At 37.9% G+C, this 20,059-nt stretch overlaps 1 pseudogene; it reads right to left on the bottom strand.

The window, feature by feature from the left end:
• Positions 1-10,214: 10,214 nt before the first annotated feature.
• LOC109680082 (small ribosomal subunit protein uS2 pseudogene) overlaps positions 10,215-20,059 on the bottom strand; it is a 90,897-nt pseudogene continuing 81,052 nt past the window's right edge.

The raw sequence follows: 20,059 nt of genomic DNA, 5'->3' as shown, positions 1-20,059 counted from the left end.
TGCTTTCAGAAGATGGGTAATAGGTCAGCAAATATACTGTGTACTCATCTTGGGAAGTGCCTGGTGTTATCTGGTATTGGGAGCAGAGGAAAACAATTGAAAGTCCACTGGCTGTGAGGTCTCAGTGCATATTTTTCCCTTTCTTATAAAGTTATACAGACATCAGAAAGTCCAACTAATCTGACACAAATCCAAACAATTATATCTGGAGTCAGCCTGGTTTTGAAGAGAGATGAAAAAAGAAGACAAATGGAGGAGACACAGAAAAGCCAAAATGAGAAAAGTGATTTCAGTTCCAGCATAATGACAAATACCAATAATAACACACCCCTTTCCCAGTGCACAATTGTTGCTAATGAAACTCTGTACAGATTGTACAAATAGCATATCCATCACAAAGAGGAGGTACACCAAAGTGAAATAATCAAGGAAGGCAACACTTCCCAGAAAGAATGTAATCTAGCAAAAGCAATAGATGAAAGCTAATGGAGGAAAAGGAAAGGGAGGCTATGAAATCCTTCTTGTGTTAATATGAACAGAGCAGCAAGTCAAGGGGATAGGATAGAGTGAAAAGAAGTGAATCTTAAATAGCATATATTTTTCTCTGATGCACACATTTGTTTGGTATAAGTTTGATTAATTTCAATTCAGTTACATTTAATTAAACTCAATTCAACATTGCTAACTCTGTAATACACTCCACATAGGCACCAAGGTTATCTGGGAATAAGTAAAAGCAGATTCATCTCCTACTAGATTGTAAAGTTACAATTTAGAGGACTGAAGTGGGGATAAGTAAGCAGACATATAAACAAGTATACAGAGTGATGAGTATTCCAGTCTCCACTAGATGTCTAAAATGCAGTCCTCTGTATCCTAAAAGACATTCCATGTGTCCTTCTGAGTGTGTGGAACTCATTCAACTCATTTGAAAAACTAAAACAATTTTGGTTTTGCTAATGAATTGTCTCATTTTTTCTAACTTGCTATTTTGTTTCTATAGAGAGACAATATCAGAAGAGTTTATTTAATTAAAGCCACCTAGAGTAAATATTTCTTTCTAACATCAATTACTTAAATTATAGCAGATATTTATAAGCATAAAGATTTCTCTACTCCTCATAATAATTACATGAAGTAGCTATTATTGTTCACATTTTAGAGATAATGAAAAGAGATTGACACAGTTTAAACTAAATGTGTTGTCCAAGGTCATACAGCTAGTATGGGGTAGGGCTGCAATTGTAACCCATGTCTTTCTAATGTCATTAGCATACTCTCTTAAAATTCCTTATGTTGCCTTTTGAGCTAGCATAGAAGGAGAGAGAAATAAGGGCTAAGTATATGTACAAATAAACTGTAGGCATCCAAATGAACAGGCAATTTTTTTCTGACATGGCGTTAGACAATCCAAAGGCACAGCGGCAAGTGAAATGGGTCTTGAAGGATGAGAAGAATTTTAATAAAGAGCTTGAGAGAATAGCAGGAGCGAAATCATCAAGACACACAAGCAAAGGGTGTATTTTGAAATTGATTTGAGTGTAGGGCATATTGTGTTATGTAGAGAGGACTAAGGATAGAATGATAATTTGCAAGTGGATGTTTTAAAAATCTGTGATAAAAATTTGGGATTATATTCTGGACACAGTAAGGAAGCACAATAGTTAGTGAAGAGAAAAATGAAATAACCTGACCAATATGTTTGGTTAATAAAGTATGAGAATATGATATTCAAGAAAAGCAAATATTGCAAGACTGATCAGGAGTATTATCAAATTAGTCTATGTTAAAACAAAAACAACAAAACACAAGAAGCATATTCAATGGCAGAAATATTGCAAAAAAAAAAAGACTTATTAGGATTTGTTGAGTATATGGGTGCAATGGACAAAGAAAGTAAGCTGTTGTCCACTGTGTAATTTGTGCTTATGCATAAGATATAATTGCCTCATTAAACAGAACAGAAAATCTGAGCAGAGTAGACATTTTTAGGAAGGAGAAGATGAACAGTTTAACATCATTAAAACCGAGGTTTTTATTTATTTGCAAAGGTATGGAAAGCACTTGGAAATCTTGTTCTAGAGCTCAAGAAAGACTGTGGGCAGTGATATGAGTGGGGGCATTTATGCTCATTGGGCAAGTTCGAAGATTATCTCTATTTTAACTATGGGTAACTGGAGGAAAAAGCAGGCATACTCACTTCCCTTTGGTTATATATTACCTGAATAAAAAAATTAATCTCTAACAATATTTATGGAGAAAAATCAGTCTGTGGTCCTTGCAAGCCTTTAGTCCAAGAAAGATAAAAGAAGTAACTCAAATTCCAGAAATATTCTACAAATTCCATGGATATCTCAACAGAATTAGAGACTGTTAATGCCTTTAAAAATTATTATTACATATGAATTATACAAAGAGGTTTCAACAGAGTATTTCATATATATGTGCATTGTACATTAATTACATTACTTAATTAAGCCCCCTATTGTTCTGTCTTTTCCCCACTCCCTCTATCATTCTATTTTCCAAAAGCTTTAAGTAGGTTGCCTTGTGCCATTTTCATACATAGATACAATGTATTTCAGCATTGTTCACCCTCCTTCATCACCCTCTCCTGGTCCCCAAGATAGCTCCTTGACTACAGTTTGTGTGTGTGTGTGTGTGTGTGTGTGTGTGTGTGTCTATATATATTTTAGGTCTAGATTCCACAAAAGAGAGAAAATATGCAGTCTTTGTCCTGAGTCTGGCTTGCTTCACTTAACGTGCCCTGCAAACATCGTAATTTCATTCTTTTTATGGCTGAATAGTATCCCATTACATAAATATACCACAGTTTCTTTTTTTAAAATTTCTTTTATTCACATGTGCATACAATGTTTGGGTCATTTTTCCTCCCTTCCCCCTGCAACCTCCCTTCCCCCCCCACCCCCTTGCTACCAGGCAGAAACTATTTTGCCCTTATCTCTAACTTTGTTGAAGAGAGAGTATAAGTAATAATAGGAAGGACCAAGGGTTTTTGCTAGTTGAGATAAGGATAGCTATACAGGGAGTTTACTAGCATTGCTTTCCCATACATATGTGCTACATTCTAAATTAATTCTTCTCGAACTAACCTTTTCTCTAGTTCCTAGTCCCCTTCTCCTATTGGTCTGTGTAGCTTTAAAGTTTCTGCATTAGTTCCTTTGCATTGAGGACATCAAATGCTATCTTGTTTTTTTGGGGGGTTTCTTGCCTATCCTCATACCTCCCTTGTGTGCTCTCGCCTTAGCATGTGATCAAAGTCCAATCCCCTTGTTGTGTTTGACCTTGATCTAAAGTCCACATATGAGGGAGAACATACAATTTTTGGTCTTCTGGGCCTGGCTAACCTCGCTCAGGATGGTGTTCTCCTGTTCCATCCATTTATCTGCAAATGATAAGATTTCATTCTTTTTCATGGCTGAGTAAAATTCCATTGTGTATAAATACCACATTTTCCTAATCCATTCATCAATAGTGGGCATCTTGGCTGTTTCCATAACTTGGCTATTGTAAATAGTGCCGCAATAAACATGGGTGTGCAGGTGCCTTTGGAGTAACCTGTGTCACATTACTTTAGATATATCCCCAAGAGTGGTATTGCTGGATCATATGGCAGATCTATGTTTAGATTTTTAAGAAGCCTCCAAATTTTTTTCCAGAGTGGTTGTACTAGTTTGCATTCCCACTAGCAGTATATAAGTGTTCCTTTTCCCCCACATCCTCACCAACACCTGTTATTGGTGGTGTTTCTAATGATGGCTATTCTAACAGGGGTGAAGTCAGTCTTAGTGTGGTTTTGATTTGCATTTCCTTTATGGCTAGAGATGGTGTGCATTTTTTCATGTTTTTTTTTTGGCAATTTGAATTTCTTCTTTTGAGAAAGTTCTGTTTAGTTCACTTGCCCATTTCTTTATTGGTTCATTAATTTTGGGAGAGTTTAGTTTTTTGAGTTCCCTGTATATTCTGGTTATCAGTCCTTTGTCTGATGTGTAGCTGGCAAATATTTTCTGCTATTCTGTGGATGGTCTCTTCAGTTTACAGACCATTTCTTTTGTTGAGCAGAAGCTTTTTAGTTTTATGAAGTCCCATATGTCTATGCTATCTCTTAGTTGCTGAGTTGGTGGGGTTCCATTGAGAAAGTCCTTGCCTATACCTATTAATTCCAAAGTATTTCCTACTCTTTCCTGTACCAACTTTAGAGTTTGGGGTCTGATATTAAGATCCTCGATCCATTTTGAGTTAATATTGGTATAAGGTGATATACATGGGTCTAGTTTCAGTTTTTTGCAGACCGCTAACTAGTTTTCCCAGCAGTTTTTGTTGAATAGGCTGCTATTTCTCCATAGTATATTTTTAGTGCCTTTGTCAAAGACAAGTTGGTTATAGTTCTGTGGCTTCATATCTGTGTCCTCTATTCTGTTCCACTGGTCTTCATGTCTGTTTTTGTGCCAGTACCATGCTGTTTTTATTGCTATTGTTTTGTAATATAGTTTGAAGTTGGGTATTGTGATACCTCCAGTGTTGCTCTTTTTGCTGAGTATTGCCTTGGCTATTCAATATCACAGTTTCTTTATCCATTTATCTGTTAAAGGGCATCTATGTTGATTCCATAGGTTTGCTGTTATGAATGGTGCTACAATAAACATGGGTGTGCAGGTGTCTCTATTATATCCTGACTTACATTCCTTTGGATTTAAGGCCAAGAGTGGCATCACAAGATCAAATGGTAGTTTTATATGTACCTTCTTGAGGAACTTCCATACTGCTTTCCATAGTAGTTGTACCAACAGTGTATGAGGGTTCCTTTTTCCCCTCATCCTTGCCAGGATTTGTTGTTTGTGTTCTTGATGGTAGCCATTCTGACTGGGGTGAGAAGAAATCTCAATGTTGTTTTGATTTGCATTTCTTGGATGTACATTTCTTCATTTATTTGTTGAACATTTCTTCATGTATTTGTTTGCTCTTTGTACTTAATTTGAGAATTGTCTGTTCAATTCATTTGCCCATCTTTTAATTGGATTGTTAGTTCTTTTAGAGTTTAGCTTTTTGAGTTCCCTGTAAATTCTGGTTATTAATCCCTTGTCAGATGTATAGCTGGTGAAGAATTTTTTTCCCATTCTGAAGGCTATCTCTTCATTCTAGTGGCGGTTTCCTTTGTTGTGCAGAGGCTTTTAGTTTGAGGAAATCCCATTTGTCAATCTTTGCTCTATTTGCTGAGCTATTGGAGTCCTATTCAGAAAATTGTTGCCTATGTCTGTGTGTTACAACTTTTTCCTGTAGTAGCTTCAAAGTTTCAGAACTGTGGACTTAATGAAAATGCAACATTATGTAGACAGGGAGGAGAATGGGAGAGACACATTGGCTTACCTAGGATGACTGCGTTTTCAGTATATATTCCAATAGGAAACAAGCCTTGGGATAGGATGCTATCGACACTTTTATAGCTCAGTATTCATGCCCTAAAATTTTTGCTGACTCTTGTCATTGTTTGATTCTTTCACTGAAGAATGGTTTTGGCAAATATATTGTTTCATGCTCTGCCTTTTTGAAATCTGGATGTTATTCTCCCCATAGCCTCTGAAAAAATTTACAAGTAGGAACTGCATGTATCATAATTGAGAAACACATCTTTTCTCTCCAATGTTTAAAGGAAGATTTTTGCAGCTGTCATTTTGAAAATTAATTATCTTTTATGCTACATGTGTGACATATTATCACATTATTTAGAAACACTGAGTATTATTTTAACTATTATGCCGTGAGTATAATTATTTAATTTTTTCTGATGAAGTTTAAATGGATATATGCTATTTTATAGTGAAAGAAAGTATTCTGTTTATAGCAAGTTTCTTTTAGTGTGACTTTTAGACTTTAATTTCTGACATTTACGAATAGGAAAAGTCTTTCATTAGTTTATAGATACTCAATAGATTTCAGCATTCCTACAACTTAGTCTCCAAAATTGTGGTCAGTCAAATAAATATCTCCCCAATTCAGGTTATCTGACTAGTATCTTCTAAGAACTCTTTTTCTGACTTTTTTGAATAGTCTTCTGGGTCTATAAGCAACCAGTGATTAAAAATGTAAGAGATATTTGTGGTTTCTTTCTTCTCAGGCATTGATCTGCCCTCTCATGAAGTATGGTGGCATTTCAGTGTTGGTGCCCTGGAACAGAAGTGGCACGAGAATGTCCACTAGGTTTCCTACATATGATTGAGCATATTTCCCATGAGCAGGCAGCTGTTCCAGTTTTTTAAGTTTCATTGTCCTTAATACTCACAGGATCTTGCAACTACACATCTTTAGCTCCTGACAGTATTTGTCCTCAAGTGATTAGTGACTATGATTAGCCCAATCTCTGCTTCATTCACAAGGCAACTGATATTTCATTTGGCTTTAATACTGTGCCTCTATGATAGGAAGTGCACACTATCTTACTATCTCATGACAGTTCTAATTGTTGAATTAGTGGTTTTTCTTTTGGTAGTAGTGGAGTTTGAACTCATGGCCTCACATCTCTTAGGCAGGCTCTCTCCACCTGAGCCACACTCCCAGCCTTTTTTGCTTTGGGTATTTTTTGAATAGGGCATAGTTTTATGCTTATGCCAGTCTGGATTGTGATCTTCCTATTTTCGCCTCCCATGTAGTGGTACACAGGTGTGTACCACTGTGCCTAGCCATTGGTTAAGATGGTGTCTCATGAACTTTTTGCCTCAGCTGGCCTTGAATCTTGATCTTCCTGATCTCTGCCTCCTGAGTTGCTAGAATTAGAGGCTTGAGCCACCACACCTTCTTTTTCTGTCAGTCTCTTCACACCTCTTCCTTCTCAACATATAAACTCCCACTTTCCTGCCTTTCTTGGAATACTGACTCAGGGATACCTGCATCCATGTCTCCCAAAATGCAATTCCTAACACTCCAAATTAGTCTTTATTTTCTTTTTCCATTTATGACTTTACATTGATTGTCATTCTGTGTCTCATTGCTTCCCTAGCCACATATTTTATTATTTATTGATGAAACAAATATTTTGGGGGTATGATGTGTGCGCCAGAAACTATTCTAGATGCTGGGAAAATATAAATAAACAAGTCAACGTTCTTGCTCTCATGGCACTAATATTTGGGGCTAAACAAAATGCAATATAATTATACTTAGATATAAGCACACTTTGACAAAAATTAAAAAGGGTAAGAAAGATGTTAATGAGCAACTGAAAAGAGGTGAATGAGGAGAAAGGAGACAAGTTGCAGCTAAGCTAAGGAGGTTAGGAAGGTTTTTTTTTTTTTGAGATGTGATAGCTACTGTTTATGCAGATACTGTCAGGGAAGGGAAGAAGTAGAAGGGAGAAAGTGAGACCATTTATGCAAGAGGCAAGAGTGACAATTCCAGGGGCCATGTCATTGTATGGAAAAACTGGAGAAAAGTGACAGTGAGTTACAAAGGAAAGACAGAGAGGATCTTAGGTCCTCAAATATGTGCAGCTGTGTTTTGGTCTTAGTGTTTTTCTTCTAGCTCATAACAAGTAAAAGTCAGAAGAATTTAGTAGCATATTTCCTTTGTCTCAATATATCCCTTCTTCTGCTCTTCCTTCATTTCCTCCCAGGAGAGTGTATTGTTGAGAAGAAGCTAACTTAACTAGAAAAGCTGAAACCAACAGTGTGGAACTTTGATTCTCCTGTAAATGCAGCCCTGATTATTATAAAACTTGCCTATGACAGACCTAATGTCTCTCTTTACCAGTAAATTGTCATTCATCCTGAAAAATAAGAGAACTTAATCCTTTGTATTTAAGGAGCTCAAAACCCGAGCACTGCAATTATCAACCCATTTCTTAGTTTTCTTGAGAGACTCCAAAGTGCTTAAAATGTGCCCTGTCCCCTTCCTTGGTGTCAGTTCAGGCTCAACTCTGCTGACTGAGACTTAATCTACTTATGCTGTGCCTTCTCTCTGATCCTCTTCCTGTTGTTAATGTCTTGGCTAGACCTTTGTCTGCTTAGTATCTCAATAGAGGAAAACAAAAATTCACTTTATTTTCTTTCCACAAGTTCAAATATGTCAAGTGTTGACATGAAAAAAATAGAAAGAATGTGGATTTGTGCTCTAACTATACCACACCATCATTTACTAGCTGTTTGACTTTTGCAAGCCTTTTCAGCTATCTGAGATTTAGCTTGCTCTTATACAAATAGTGCTAATAAGATCTATCTTCTCTGGTTGTGTGAAGGGAGATAGAAATATGGTACCTGGATGTGAGACTCTAGGGGACAGCTAAGTCATTCAGTTGCTATTAACCCACCCTTTAAATTTAACATTGATAAAGATTAATCAGGTCACCCATCCATCACATATCAAATAGCTGAGCATCACTCTCCTATCTTCTAGTATTTGGGATTTCTATGTTTTCCCTAGGTGTTCTGGCTTTAACCCTGGTTCTACTTCATCATCAGCTTCATCTTTGCCTACTACACTATTCTCCATTTTTTTCATTCTACCTGGAGGAATATTTTTAATTTAATTTCATTATATAGATCAACTTTCTTTCTTTGCTTTTGTTGAATAATATATATTTTCCCAAAAGTGCAATCATGACTATATAAATAGACAGGAGCTCTACCACTTGAGCCATTCCACCAGCCCTTATGACTACATAAATAAATGAATAAAATTAGCACATGGCAAACATGGTATACCTACCCATGTGTATGAATGTGTATCATAAATATGTATGATGACAAAATTGGTCCATGTTCCCAATAAGAAACTATATGTCTTCTATAGATTTGTATATCTTTGGACAAGAATCATCTGCATGTATGATAGTTTACTGTATAAGATAGTACAGTTTACTGAGTTGTAAGAGAACTGAAAGGCAATGAAAAGAAGTAGTGTGGAAGGGTGAGCTAGGTAGGACACCATGATTTTTTTTTCCCCCATTTCAAAGTCTTTCAAAATTATTTCTAATAGTTCTTCCTTACCTTATCCTGGCTATGCACAGATGGACTATTTTGACACTGTCTGCATTGTCCACCAGTTATAGACTATAACTAGACAAAAGTCTATCCTTTCTTTCTAGGACATATTGCTGACATATTTGCTTCCCTTTTTTTCTGCTATCTAACATTGCACACATTCGATATATACTACCTACTTATCCTTCACCCTTTCTGACTTGTTCTTCAGTTTTTGGCTTATACGCTATGGTTGTTATATACTTTGTGTGACTTTTTTGAATGAAAGCACTCTTCTCACTTTGAGTTTTCACGTATTTGTACTGTTAGTGCTTCATTACAAAGTTAAGAGTGTTAATTGAAAGAAAGTAGATATTAAGTGTACTCACCACAACAAAGATAACTATGTGAGGTTTTGCATTTGTTAATTAGCTAGATTTAGCCATTCCAATATATACATTTAAAAGTATATATAATGTTATAAAATGTACAATTATATCTCAATTTACTCAAAAAAGGTGTGTTAAAGGTCTTATTTCCCTACTTCTTGAACATATTCACAGGACTGCTTTGATGTCTCTAAGCAATCCTCACAGAATCTGCTATATAGTCTTGAGTTTATTGTTTGTATGCAAAGCTGAATTAGCCCAAGGAAGTGAAATACAGAGTGATAAAGTGAAATTGTGGCTTCAGGTATATTGGTATTTTGATCATCCCTAAGTCTTATTTTAGCATCAGAATATGTTCTTCAAAAAAATTAGGCATGAGTAAATGACATGGAATCTGGAAGAAGGCAGAGGAAATAGGACTGAAAGTCCTTTGAAATCTTTCTCATTACAGGTTTCATTCAAAAGACAAAAATTACTTTTACTCAATTAGTGAGGTAAAAACAGGGAGAGGTTCCATAAAATGGAAAAAAGAATCGTATTGTTTTTCAACTTGCTCATCAATGTTATGGTAAGTCATGGAGCACTGTGTTTCTCAAAGTGTGTTCCATGGTTGAAATGCATTAGACTTACTCATGGGATTGATAAAAACAGATTTGAAACTAGACTTTTTTGGCAATACCCTCCAAATTAGAATATCTTGGGGTGAGTCTCAAGAGTGAATTTTTATTTAAAACACTAGATGATTTTTTTTTTCTTTTTAGAAGGTGGTGTTTGTTTCTGCCAACCTTATTTCCATTTTGCTTAAAAAACTATAGAAGAGCTGCCAAAAACACACAGTGGCTATTCCTACCGTTCAGTGGCTGAGTGGTGAGCATTGCAGGCCAGTCTTCCAGGTACTCCAGGCTTTAGTGGGAACTTGTTGACTAGGCATAGAAGGCACTTGCCCACTTTCAGGCTGGTCTGAAACCTCAGGGGGAGTATCTCTGAACTCAGGATTCACCCTGACATTCCTTCTTGGTCACAGCTTTTTCAGCTACAGTCTGCTTTTCCTTCTACATCTCTGCATGATCTCTGTGGAAGTCAAGGTCAGGCAAGACCTCCCATGAGTGTTTCTGGAGTTTCTTTACAGAACTTTGGCTGACATCCACCAGGTTTGCCCCACCAAGGGAGCACTGTTTGTTTTGCTTAGGATAGTAATATCCACACAGTACAGAGAAAACCTGAGTTACACAGAGCAATGGCACACAGGTTGACATAAGACAACTCTGTGAAAGGCTGGTGATCAGCCCTGGGATCAGTTACCACAAGAACCTGCAGCTCCTAAAAGGCTGCCTAGACCTGGTTGGTAAAGGTTTCAGGAGTAAAGTGGCCAGCTATAAGAGTAGCTGTGGTAGAGGCAACAACCTTTGGTACACTCCTCTGGAGGATTCCTAGAGGTTATGACACTGACCACAGCAAGGTTTTGCATGGCTGTAACGACACAAGCTTCTGGGGGAAGCTTCTCCCAGTCCCTTCTCAGATGTGTGATATAGATGCCACTACTTTCCTTTGATAGATGTACTGTTTCATTTGAAAATCAAGGTTGGTGCCACCTAAGTGGATTTACTGAAAGGAATCTGAAGGAAGACATCCTCCTTCATTTGCAGGATATCAAGGGTCTCAAATTTTGTGAAAGATTCTCTTTAAGTTATGATGGGAATAGCAGTAAATGGACCCCTCACTGGTTAGTGTGGAAAGATATAGGTGATTCTTGTGTCTACTGAAGTATGGGAACTCAGATGAAGAAAATATATTACTTTTGTATTCAAGGGAATGACAAAGAATTTCTATTAATATGGCCAGTAGTTGTGTAGTCCAGCAATAAGAGCAGCACCCACTTCTAGAAGATCTGAGGATATGACCAGTGCTCTGTCACATCCAGGCAAACTAGCAGGTCACCTGTGTGAATCTCTAAACCTCATTGGCCCCAATTTTTTTCAGAGAAAGTATTGTAATAAATAATCTCCATGTTTCTTCTAATCCTAGATTCAGTTTACTCCTTTCATAATTAAGATGAAGATAACTCTGTTCTTCTGATACAATATATTTGTAAAGCACCATGGGTTTTCTTTGGTTCTCATAAATAATTCAATCAAGGCACCGTGTAAGGTTCATTATTATTGTTTCATGACCCATTAATTATATTAGTACTATTCATAAGATTTATGTGTGTGTGCGTTTGCTTTCTTTTGTTTAGGTTCATATAGCACATTTTTCTTTTGAAAGAACTAAAGCAGAAACCCACTTCTGAATTTTCTCTCCCAGGGTACAGCACACCTGATGCCTAAGAAAACATTAAATGAATATGAGACACTTGGCATTATGAGCAATAAAAGTCTCATTGTTCTCTGAAATAGACTGAATGGCAATGCTCATCCTCCCTTGTATTAGAACTCAATTAATTTAGTTAGACTATTTTTTCCCTTACTAACTGTCCTCTGTGCTTAATTGGACCAAATATGAGATGGAAAGATGGAGTGTTGGAATGTCAATAGGACTAATTTTAGCACCAGGGATGATTGTGTGAGGCTCAGAGCCAGGTGCATTTCAGTCTTAATGAGGTGGTACCTTCTCACTGCTTTTGACCTTGTCCATTGTAGGTGGAATTTGTGGAAACCATTTAGACAGCTTAAATTATAGTTGACAGACTGTACCAGTCACCCTATCCTATTTGAGCACCACCAGCACAGGCCAAGTTCCATTTCCTATAAATAGAGAATAACATACATTTATCCTGTCACGGAACAGACATGAACTTGAGCTGGCTCCTCCTCTTTGTTCTTTGGTCCAACCAGAAATCAGCATTAATAAATCTCAAACTCTGGAAATTTTGCTTAGGAGACCTATCCTAAATTGACAGATTTCTTATAGCACCACCAAACTTGGGGCCAGCACCTGAAAGTAGAAAGTGTAAAGTACAACTCATCAAAAGGATGTGTATGTCTAGGGTATTTCTTCCAGTGTAGGTCCATGACTACCCTCATCCTAAATGTGATAAATCGGAAAAACTGATGGAGTCATTCCTGCCTACAAATCCTTGTGTAATGATTTCTGATATACTCTAAGGCTTATTTCCACCTTTCCACAAAAGGAAAGATGACTACCTTTGATTTTTGTTAGTACTTAATCATTGCTCCTCTTGAGTGCTACTGAGAAACAAACTAAAATGGACACAGCTTCTAAGAGCCTCATGCTAGTCATTTATGTAATAAACCTACCCCTCCTCAGTCTGTGCTTCCCACATCTTTTTAGTGAATGTTATCATTTAAAAAATTTTTTTTATTTTTCTGTGGTACTAGGATTTCAACTCAGGGCTTCACACTTGTTAGGCAAGTACTCTATCATTCAAGCCATGCTTCTAGTCCATTTTGCTCTGATTGCTTTGTATATGGGGAGGTCTCATGAACTATTTGCCTGGGCTGGCCTCAAACCATGATCCTTCTGATCTCAGCCTCCAAAGTAGCTTGGATTACAGGCATGATCCACTGGTGCTCTACAACAGCTATCATTTTAATGATTCAAAAATAAACAACAAGCAAACTGAAACTTTTCCCTATCACCATTCTCTTTCCTTTACTGAGAAATTGTCTGGAAAGCAGAAGTTACCATCTACTTCAGCAGAAAAGCTCTTTAAGGACACTGGCTTTGATGTGGTAATTCTCAAGATGAACAGAACATAGGTTGAATAATTTTATTGTTTCATGGCTGTTGGGGTTAGGAGTAAGTCACTGATAGAATGGTGATGTTAGAGACTTGGTAGCTTTGCTCAAAACATTTTCTTAATGTCTACATTTCCCAAGAAGGAAAATATCTTTAAATTTCCTGGGATAGGTGTTATAAACAAACATAAGATGTTACAATGGAATGACAAATATCTAGTAAAAGAGTAAGGACTGAAACTCAGGAAAGTCATACACTGACTCACTGTGCATTGCAGCTTCATCAGTTCTCAAAATGTCAACCAACCCCATCTGGAAAGTGATTGTGCCATTGGAATCTGTGTGTACACTATGCATATGTGGAAGGGGGTATAGCAAAATCACACTCTTTTTTTTGAGGCTCTAAGTTCATTTCCCCAATTCTAAATACCTGTTCAAATTTCTAGACCACCATCCTTCCATTCATGTCTCTTATGTTTTTATTTTTACTTCACTATTTCCTTCTCATAATTTCTCTTCCACCCTATGTATACCCAGCTACATCCTCAAAGCCTAAGAAACACTGGCATAGAAGAACATTAAGGAAATCATTTTATTTCTAGCACAAGTGATTGAAAAAGGGAACCAGAGCTTACAATCACAATGAGTTGTATTTTCTCATTCTTTTGACTAGCTATATGACTATATCTATCTAATCCAATCTATCTATCCTTCTATCTATCTGTCTATCATCATCATCTATCTATCACTATATATAATCAATCAATCTGTCTGTCTAGCTTTCTATCCATAATCTTGATTTTTGCCTAGACTAACCTAGACTGTGATGCTTGTATACTTCCTGCTGTTGCTGGGATGATGTGTGCCTGACACCATGGCCAAGTTTTTTTTCTGTGTAGGGTGGTGTCTAATGAACTTTTTGCCTGGAACCATGATCCTCCTTATCTCAGCCTCCCAAGTAGCTAGGATTATAGGTGTGAGCCACCAGCCCCTGGATTGGCCATCAATACTTTAAATGTTTTGAGTTCAGTATCTTTATTTCAAAAAGACTATAATAGTACTAACCTTACTTAAAATGTAGGATGGAAATAAATATTAAATATGTTAATTTAGTTGAAAATGTAAATTACAAATCATTTCGGGGAAGGAGTTAAAAATTTTTAAAAGCTATTAAGTACTTTTTATGCCATGAAATCCACAATGTGAACTTGATTCTGTTTTTGCATACAAAAGGTAAAGTATGGGTTTTATTTCTGAGAAAACAGTAGTCTTCAAGACCACATACCTTTCCAATACATTGTTCCTTCCTATCCTGAATTAGAGGAGATCAGGAGTGTTCAGGGTGGTATGGCCATAGACTCCACCTTGAATTAGATCATATAAATCTTCAGTACTAATGGTCACCTAAATTGGAAGAAACCTGAGTGTATGAAGACCAGAGACAGTGACAATGTGAAGTTGGGACAGAGGGTACAACCATAGTTTCTAGACATTCAGCCTTGGTGACCAACAAGACTGAAGAGAACCATCTGTGTCTTAAGTCTATGGTGGTGACTATGGAAAAAACAGGGTAGGTAGGACAGCTCACAGTTACTTCACCACCCAGAAGATGTACCTAGCATAGAATATGGCTGATGGCCAAGTGCACACATCAAATAAACATTGGTGGGGTGGTTTTCCAGTTTGGACAAAATGACTACTCTTTTTTGCAACAATGTAATATGATGCATGAGTGTTCAAATGCAAAGAGAGATAGAAATTAATGAAAAGGGAAAGAGTAATGTCAGCGAGCAATAGCTGCTACAGTTAAAGCAAGAAGACTTAAATAGTACTAAGTGGACTTAGTGGAGTTTGCACTGACCTTTTAGATAGGGTTCTGGAAATATTAGAGCTATATAAAAAATAAGCTAGAAGTAGGTAATTATAGGGTTTTAGTATATATAGATACCACATAATACTACCACCAATAGTAAGATTTAGCTGTCCCTGAATGAGGTGAGCCTGGGAATTACAACAGAACCAAACCTATATTTTATGTTAATGTAAAACATATACACAAGCCTGCCTTTATTTTTAATTAAATCATTTGTGTTCACAGTTTCAAAATTTAATTTTTGAGTCTCAATAGAACAAAAGGGACCAAATTTAAATGGATCCAACCAACAGGCAGACAAGATTTTAGAGCCTAATGGATATTAACCTTGGAAGTATTTACAAAACTTATTGCAGAAACATTGAAAACTCAGCTGGAACTGACTCAATAAGTGGACCAGAAAGGTCATAGAAAAACTTGTAAAATCTAAAATTACACAAATGCAAGATTCTGTTACCAAGGTAACTGTATGTCATAGACACAAGATCTCTTGAATGGGTAAGTCGTTGTCCACACCCACTCCATATATTTCTCCTCTTAATGGGACCCCAGTAAAATAATGGTGGTTAAATTTTTTGGGAACTCAGGTTGGCCATCCCAACACTTGGAGGGATGAGGTAGGAAGATCATGAATTCAAGGCCAGCCTGGGCTATAATAGTGAGACCTTGTTTCAAAAAAAAATTTGTTGAGAAGTATATAAGGATAAACACGTAGCTAAGATTATTATTAAAGCTATCACCTGAAATAATTTTTGCCTATTAATTCTTTCTTGCTAATATAATTTCCTTCATTGCTTCTCACTTGAGTGTTCATCTTTCTTCACTCAGCAATCCACAGCTCACACTCAAATGTGCCATGCGCTGTGCTTTCACAGAGTTCTGATCATTAGCAAAGGAGACAAATTCCCTGCACCTCATGAAGCTGATGCTGCGACAAGGAGGCAGAAATCACACCCATGATTGTGTGCCTGTGCATGAAGGACACATGTCACTGTAAACTATGATGAGTATAAGAATGTGCAGATTATGGAAGGCAGGGAGCTTGTTGAGGTGGGGTCTGTGGTGTGTGTTGGGGAAGGCCTCAACTATCCATCACAGTCTCACAGATGAAGTGACTCTTAATCTGAGACCTGAAATGTGAGTGGAAATGAGACAATGTATGTGTGGGCAAGGTCATTTCAAGCACAGAGAGCAATATGTACAAAGACACAGAGGTGGCTAACAGTTGGCATATTTGAAAAACCAAGAGAAAGCCAATGTGGCTTGAGTCTAGTAAATAGGAGGTATATCAAAACAAGGGGTGCAGAATGGCTGGGGAGAGACACTAGCTGCATTGTGTTCTAAGAAACTGACTTAAGCATATGAGATTCCCAGGCTTCTTGCTAGTCACTCTTTTCTCCATGTCAGCTCTCACTTCAGGGTTCTGCTTCTGTGGATTCAACCAATCATGTGTGCAATGAAAATATTTCTTCAATATTGCATTTGTACTGAACATGTACGAGCTTTATTTTTCTTGTCATTTTCCCCTAAACAGTACAGTATAATAACTATTTACATAGTGTTATGGTTTGAACATGAAGTGTCTCCCACAGGTTCATGTGTTGAATTCTTGGTCAGTAGCTGGTGGTACTATTTGGGAGGCTGTGGAAACTTTTGGAGGTCGAGTATAGCTGGAGGAAGAAGGTCACTGGGGCAAGCCTTTGAAGATTATACCTGGTCCCTAGGCCCTGTATCACTTTCTGCTTTCTTTCTGCCATGAGGCAAAGCAGCTTTCTTCCACCACACACTCTTGCCACCATGATGTTCAGCACAAGTGTGTGGGGCCAAGTGACATTGTGCTGAACCCTCTGAAACTGAGAGGCAACATAAATCCTCCTCCCTTGGTTTATTTCTGTTAGACATTTTCTCACAGCAAGGAAAAAATAACCAATATACATAGTATATAGTAAATAACCAATATACATAGTATTTATATTCTATTAGATTTTTTTGGTGGTACTGGGTTTGAACTCAGGGCTTCACACTTGCTAGGCAGGTGCTCTACCACTTGAGCCATACATGCAGTGCTCATATTAGGTATTATAAGAATTTTAAAGATGATTTTAGGCATGCAGGAGGTTGTGCATAGGTTATATGGAAACAGTAGGCCACCTTATGTTATATAGGAGACTTCAACTTTCACAGATGGGTGTCTGAGGCAGGTACTGGAACCAACTCCCCATGGATACCAGGGAATGAGTGTATTTCTGAATTTCCTGCTTTCCAAACAACTCTGTCCTTTGTTTGCTGACAGTTTCTTTAGTATTGTATCCGAAGATATACAAGTAAAAGCAACCATCGCCAAAACAATACTATGATAAAAACATGATAATTAAGGCAGCAAACAACCAGGGCCAACCCTGCCCATACTCTGTGACTTTTGTATGTTCAGAAAGGAGCACTTCCCAGGCAGTTCCCATGTGCAGGAGAGAGGAGGGTGGGTAATAAGGCAGTGTTTCCTCTATCACATGGAATTCATCCTCAGTGCCTTGCCCTCACTTGCCAAGTACTCAAAGGCAAAATGGACCAGGGAGAGAGACACAAGCTTTATTTTGCTTCTCTTAGCAATAATGTAAGTATGTCCCCAATTGATCATCTAAACAATAGATGGTCATGCAAGCAAATAATAAAGAATTCTAAAGTTCAATGTGCCACTAGTAGCACTTAATGTTGTGTACCCCTTATACAACGTTAGAATCCCTGCTTCTATGATCACTTAGCATGTGCAGTCCCAGCAACAGCATTTCCTGAGGACACCATCAGCTGCCTTCATGGAGATTCTGGGAAGTTCCCATCCCAGAGGAACTAGTCAAACTTAGTATCTATGGTAAAGAGGGGTTTCCAGAATATTTTTGGTTTTGGTTTTAATCTTTTAAATTCATTCTCTCCCCCAACATATTCCCTTATCACCTTCCCCATGCCAAGATAGAGGGTACTCCTTGAGAAGAATCTAGAAGGTGGAGAAGTATTGAGGGAGGAGGAGCTAGGTAGAAAAACAAAACTCTTTCTTAAAAACAATTTCAGTGGAGACTTCTGTTGAAAATCTATACTCTTCCCTGTATCCAAGATGGCAACTAGGGCACAGAAGCAGACAGCGTGAGCTCCATCAATCAAAAATCTTGCTGAGATACTGGAGCCATGCTTGGTGGAAATAAAGCACCAAGGAGAATCAAAACTTTGACACTCTGAACTCCTAGTCTGTAGTAACCTCCATGCCACGTTACACTGAGAAAACAGGTGGGCTGCCACTGCTGCCAGACACCAATTCCAAACCTGCTTGGGAGACATACAACAGACTAAACAGGTGAGTGCCAAGCATCGCATGGTATTCCCCCAGCCACCCCTGCGATCAATCAGCATAGCCCTCTGGTCAAATTGACTCCCCTCCCTGGCCAAAAAAACCCAAAAAAACAAAAAGCTGAACAATAAACAAGGAACTGAAAACTAACACATGGCAGAGGGGGTGGGAACTCTGAAAGTGCACTGGAAATGGGGGAAGGAGCACGGAGCTGATCTCCAGGCTGACTTTCAGTAAACAAAGGCTGGAAATGCAGAAAGGCCAACAATGGGCCAGTGATAAGCTGCTGCCTGCAACAGGGCAGGTAATGGCCCACAAAACTCATCTCCTGAGCCAGTGAGCAAAACCTAAAGTCAGACGGCTCTGCAAAATTGAAAAACAAGCAGTGAACCATCACAACACACTGACAGCAGGGGGATGGCTGACAGATCACTGACCTTGCCACAGAGAAAGGGGGCGGGGCAAAGAAACAAGCCCCCAGTAAACAAGTACAGGGAAAACCCAATTTCAAAGCAGAAAAGCTGGTGGGCTACAGAGCTGATCTCCTGAACTTGAGGACAGCATGCAAACTTAAACTGGCACACCTCACGAGGGAGGAGCTGACCAAGCAGCTGCCACTGAAAGACAGAAGAGAAAAACACTACCCATAAGCCAACCACCTGGCGAGACTACAACAGAGCTTCTGCTTAAATACCAACACCAAGACTGGATGCTGGAGGAGTAACAACAGAACTTAAATTAAGACTGAAATTCTATTGTTCCTGAACCTGTAGTTTTTGTTTATTTGTTGTGTTTCTTGTTTGTTTATTCATCTCTCCCCATTGATTTCTTTGGGGTTTTTTTTTGGTTGTTATTAATTTTATTATTGTGAATTAGTTAATACTAAATTATACCCAGACCAGGGAAAGAAATAGCACACACACACTTAGCTAAAAATCCAGTAGAGCCACAAAACAAAATTAAACCAAGGGAAAGAAAGCAGGTGACTGAAAGCACCAACTAGCCTATTAAGAACATAGCTGCACAGTACCAAGTGGAGTGATGGGAAGAAGAAAAAGGGATGGAAACCATTCTCCCCCCAAAAATAATTTAATGCAGGATTCGGAGGGAAATGAAGAAAGCAGATACCCAGTTCTGGACTCCAACAAAACAAAGATAAATGACAGTCTCTTCAACAAATGTTGCTGGAAAAAGTGGTTATCTGTCTGAAAAAAACTGCCATGTTTATCACCCTGCACTAGTATCACTCAAAATGGATCAAGGAGCTTAATATCAGACCCAAAACTCTGAAGTTAGTACATGAAAGAGCAGGGAATACTCTGGAAGCAATAGGTATAGGTAAGGACTTCCTCAATAGAATCCCAGCATCCCAGAAACTAAGAGAAAGGATGGACAAATGGGAGTACATAAAATTTAAAAGTTTCTATACAACAAAAGAAATGGTCTCTAAACTGAAGAGTCCACCCACAGAGTGGGAGAAAATATTTGTCAGCTACACATCAAAGACTGATAACAAGAATACACAGGCAGCTCAAAAAACTAAACTCTCCTAAAATCAATGAACCAATAAAGAAGTAGGCAACTGAAGTAAACAGAATTTCTTTGAAAGAAGAAATTCAAATGGCCAAAAAACATGAAAAAATGCTCACCATCTCTAGCCATAAAGGAAATGCAAATCAAAACCACACTAAAACTCTACCTCACCCCTATTAGCTATTAGCTAATAGCTATCAAAAACACCACCAACAACAGGTGTTGGTGAGGATGTGGGGAAAAAGGAACACTCATAC

Source organism: Castor canadensis, chromosome 14, assembly GCF_047511655.1.
Source record: "Castor canadensis chromosome 14, mCasCan1.hap1v2, whole genome shotgun sequence".
Classification (NCBI taxonomy): Eukaryota; Metazoa; Chordata; class Mammalia; order Rodentia; family Castoridae; genus Castor; species Castor canadensis.
This window is presented reverse-complemented; position numbering and strand designations above follow the sequence as displayed.